Source organism: Periplaneta americana, chromosome 3 (assembly GCF_040183065.1).
Source record: "Periplaneta americana isolate PAMFEO1 chromosome 3, P.americana_PAMFEO1_priV1, whole genome shotgun sequence".
Classification (NCBI taxonomy): domain Eukaryota; kingdom Metazoa; phylum Arthropoda; class Insecta; order Blattodea; family Blattidae; genus Periplaneta; species Periplaneta americana.
In genome coordinates this window covers 117,625,925-117,631,481 of record NC_091119.1, presented here as the reverse complement: position 1 = coordinate 117,631,481, position 5,557 = coordinate 117,625,925, and positions in this window count along the sequence as shown.

Genomic DNA, 5,557 nt, shown 5'->3' with positions numbered 1-5,557 from the left:
CGGATTTTGTGATATTACATTATGTATGAAGAGTACAGAGAAGAACGAGTTTTGTCCACTTTAGCAAATTGTTCAGGAGAGCAACTTAAAGTCTGCCTTTAGCATATTCTTTCCTTATATGCCAAATCTTAAATCTGTCATAGCACCTAAGACTGTTCACATTGTCACAGTGTTTCATTCATAGAATTAAACTACTTGGAATCCTACACCACACAACAAGCGTCTTTTTTTTTTTTTTCTATTGGACAAAGGACGTTCTTTCCCTATACCCTTCATATGGGTTATGTGTTAATTTAAAAACTAGTGCTTCTCACTTTCTACATACAAAATATAGCATAATATATTGTACATATGTAGAAATATTTAGAAGGATAGTATACTAGGAAAGAGAAAAGTCTAATGATGAATGCAAAATATTAATAGTTATCTAATGATATAATTTATGAGGCAGTATTGATAAGTTCTTAGTCTAACATGGAGAAAGTGACTGTTTTTCGAAACAAATTTTTATTTATTCAACATAATCAGATTAACCACCTTTCAATTCTGTACACCTAATACAATGGTCATAAAGCAATTATTCTAAACCTCTTAAAAAAAGTTTATCCTGACATTCGAACTATTCTTCCAAAATATTTACTACTCCTTCATTCGATGAAAACTTGTTTATTTTTCTTTCCCTGCCCCCTATCCAGAAACAAGTTGTAGTCTAACATTTCTAAATCTAAAAAAATATAGGGTATGATTAATCAATTCCAAGCCAACTTCGTCAGTTTTCTATAATGAAATAAAAGACTTGTGGGTGAGTATACTGTCTTGTAAGAACAGAATATCTTTGAGTATTTTATCATGATGGTTCTGCAATACCTTTTCCCGAATTTAGTAAATAATGAATAATACTATCCTGTCACAGTTTTACCTTGTTCTGAGTAGTCTCTCATAATTATTCCGTCTTTGTCCCAAAAACATGATGCAGGGACCTTTCCTGCTGATATTTAACACGAAATTTCTTTGCGTGGAGAGAATTATGTGTTTCCATTCTTTTCATTGTTCTTTTGTTTCTGGATCATAATGATGGATCCATGTTTCGTCCATAGTTATAATAATGATCCAAAAAGTTAGAAGAATCTTGAAAAGAGTGGTAAAGTAACTTAGAACTTGCTGTTCTGAGTTGTTTCTAATCAGCATTGAGGCATTTTTAGAGATTCAGGTAGCGGATGATTTTCTCATACCCAGATCATGATGTATGATGTGGAAGACATATTTTTAGGAAATTTTCAAAATCTGTAGTATACATGTGAGCCCATTTTGCTAAATCACGTCATGTATGGCATTCATTTTTTCTGGAGTGGTCACAGAAACAGGTCTTCCAATACAGTGTTCATCTTTGATTTCCTTTCTTCTTCTTCTCTTAAATTCCGCAACCAAATTCTTTTGTCACCAAACATGGAGTAACTATTTATCAAACGATATAAGCTACTCTTTCCATTTTAATCACTTTTGCCTTTGTTTATAAGAAAGGTCAAAGGCTAACTGTATACCAATACTCCCTTAATATATCAGATGCTTGAACTTGTTATGAAATAATAATTGCGAAATTCTGATTGTTGTATACAGAAGATGCTAAAGAATTAATGCAAACGAGAATGACTTCTTTTCTTACAAATGAGGTCATTTTGAAATAATTTAGTATGAATAAACTTTTGTCACAGTTTTATTATAAAACACCAGAAAATTGTCATTTGCTATCTGACTTGATGTCCAATAGTAGAAGTTGGCATGTTTTAGCAAGCGTAGGAGGTATGCCTGTAGTCACCCAGTGGTGTGCTTAGCAATATGAATACAGTGGCATATGTTACAATTTGTGTAAAATGTTGACTTTTTATTTAATCGTTATTTATTGTACTAAAATACATGACAATGATAAAAGTTGGCAGATTAATACGAGATTGTATCTAAAATATTTAGGACTAGTACTGCCATCTGTACAGCAATTGCAGAAGGTTCTGCAACGATAGATTGTAGCACTAGCATATCTTATGAATCAGTGTGCAGAATTTCATACAGCTGAGTGGATGTGTTGAGATTTTACAATTTTTTTGTGATATCCTGTCTGTGGTGTATTGCGATTTCACAATGGATTCCAGAAAGGAACACTGAGTATGCATCAAATTTTGTGCGAATCTAGGGAAAAGTGCTACAGAGACCCTGGCAATGAGAACTGGATTAAAGTTATGGGTCAGCCCTGAGACAAAGCAGCAATCCTCTCAGTGATAGAGCCCAACCTCACCAAGACCAAAAAAGGCGAGACAAGTGAAGCGCATGTTCCTCGTTTCCTTTGATACTAAACGGATTGTGCATAAAGAATTCGTCCCACCAAACTGGTCAACTTCACATAGTACTATGACATTTTGCAATGGCTTTGTGAAAATGTGCGAAGACGTCGCCCTGAACTTTGGCGATAAGGGAACTGGCTGTTGCATCACGACAAAGCACCCTGTTACACTTCCTTGTTTACCAGGAACTTTTTGACCAAAAAGAAGATGACTGTAGATGATTGTTGTGGCCCATCCACTCTACTCATGTGATTTGGCACACTGCAACTTTGCTCTATTCTCTCGATTGAAAATCAAATTCAAAGGCCATCAGTTCGACACGATTGAGATGATCCAAGAAATGCAGTCAGTGCTGAACACCGTCAAAAAACACGACTTCCAGGATGCATTTGGAAAGTGGCAGCATTGCTGGGACTGGTGTGTATGTATGGAAGATGACTACTTCGAGGGTGATGGCAGTCATTAGGCCCAAAGTAAGATTTTGACCAGATGGTAGCACCAGTCCCGAATACTTTGGGTACTACCACAGTCTAGTATATACAGTCACGAAGCTCAATACGTAGTAAATATGCATCCATAGATAGTTGCTAACCATTAGGATCGCTATTATCGCCCCATTACAGACAATGCAAAATAGTACTGGCACAGTCTATTGTTCCTAGCACCCTCACAACTCAAGCTTCGTGACTATATATACAGTGATACCACCTCATATCTTTGCAGAAACATATAAAGTATTACAGTGTTACTCATTCAATTTGCAAGTATCTGTCGTGACTTATGAGGTCAGGCATTGTTGTTTTCATTGATAGTACAGCCATGCAATAAAGAAATAACATTAACATAAACTAGTCTCGGACATCTCTGCTTATATTTCTTGTGTTAATGTTAAATTAATTTTAGTATGATCAAAATCAAAACTACATAATTTTTGTTTAAAATTTTGTGTAATTTGTGTGTATCATCATCAGTGTACAGTCCAGTGTAGACCCTGGCCTCCTAAATTAAGTCTTGCCATCTTTTTCTACCTTTAGTCAGTCGTGTTCAGTTTTTATATCCCAGAGGCCTCACAGCTTCTTAGATACCTTCAGTCCATCTTCAGTTTGGATGTTTGTGTCCTCTGTGTTCTCCATAGTTTTACTTATACGAGCTACATACCTTACCCATCTTAATTTGGCTAATTTTAATAAATAAAGTAAGGCCACCGCCGTGGCTCAGTTGGTTAAGGCACTTGCCTGGTGGTCTGAAGTTGTGTTCGGGCGCGGGTTCGATCCCCGCTTGGGCCGATTACCTGGTTGGGTTTTTTTCCGAGGTTTTCCCCAACCGTAATGTGAATGCAAGGTGATCTATGGCGAATTCTCGGCCTCATCTCGCCAAATATAATCTCGCTATCACCAACCTCATCGATGCTAAATAACCTGGTAGTTGATACAGCGTCATTAAAGAACCAACTAAAATAAAAATAAATGAATAAAGTAGGCCTAATCAATTATAAACCAGTCATATGACTTATCATAACAAAATATGTAATACTAAAATAATTTACATTACATACATTTATTGTGTATTGGGTAATATGATACACAATAAATGTATGTAATGTACAGTAAACTATTTTAGTATTACATTTGTTATGATAAGTTATATGACTGGTTCATAATTGGTTACTTTATTTATTAAAATTATAAATTGCCTTATCTGATTCTCTCGATGCACATTTAATTTGGCTACTTTTATTGTATTAATAATATCTGATTCATCATATAATAATTCTTTGTTATGTCATGTTTGCCAGTGTCCATTTTCACATGTTGGACCAAATATTCTTCTTAAGATCTTCCTTTCAAATAAAACCAGTTTTCTTTATTGAGTTTTTATAATATATTAGAAGGAAGGAATAGAAAAGAAAGACCTAATGAAAATTGGAATGATGGAGTAAGAATATGCAAATGAAAGGACTGCAAGATCCAGATATAATAGATAAGGAACAGTGGAGGAAATGAATTAAATGAACAACTTGAGATTTTGTTTGTTGAAGAAAACTACAGCACTGTATAAAGTCCTACAATAGATAGATAGTGTATATACTGAGACCTAATTGGAACTTCTTTATAAATAAGTAAATACAAAAATTAACTTTGAGGGAGGATCAGAGGTGTGTCATCCTACAACACTCAATTTTTGCCCGTGAATATACATATGTGTATGTTATTGATGGGAAATAGATAACATTTCGTAAGTCATTTATCACTTTTGGAGGGAGGGGAACTATATTTTTACAGGGATATTACTTTGATGATCTTTAGTTGATATACTGTATATCAGCAATCTCCACTAGATAAGTGATCATTGAAGGTGATCCTAATTTTAAATCAAGATGTGGTGAAGACTCAGTTTTCAGTTCAGTCCATCAAGGTCTGCTGCTCATTAGACACAGTAATGTTTTTCTACATTCTTTATGACAGATATCTAAACTTTATGTATAATAAGCAATCTTGAGTGCACTACTGCCTATTTGAATTCACAAAGTGTTATGTAGTTTACGATCTGTTCACACAGTAAATGCACACACTGACAGAAGCAGAGAGTAATAGTATTCTAACATAAAATTAAATATATGGTTGATTATAACATAAGGGAAATTGTGTACATTATCATTAAATGAAAAGTACGTGTTCTCATGTACTCTTGTACAGAATATACATTGAAACCTCTGCTAGAATATAGCAGAGAGAAACAGTGTATGCAATAAGAAGCCTTTTGAATGATTTATGAAATGAATTGTAATGTTTCCCCTTCATTAACATCTTCATGGAAAGTCTTGCAGGAAAAGCTTTCACAGCAAAGGATGTTACTATTAATGTTAGTCTTATTCTGAAGCTAAAAAAAAATAGGAATTTATAGTATAAGAGATGAAAATTAGATTTCATCTGCGAGTGGAATGTTTAACACGCAAGGCGAAGTATCGGCCTCGAGTGATAATTTCCATGAGCGCATAAAATCTATCTACTGTCATGCGCTATACAATATTTTATCCATTACTGGTCTCTAAATTTAATTTTAAATTGTAGGCATTTTTTTTGCAATGTGTTGTTTTTGAAGAAGTTATAAATGAATGAATGGATTTTATTGTTGCTAATGTGTTAGTTGTCTTGGAGAGAATGGTTTAAAAAATTTTAATTCACTGCTGTGAATATAGCCATTGTTTAGGTTGCTAAGGA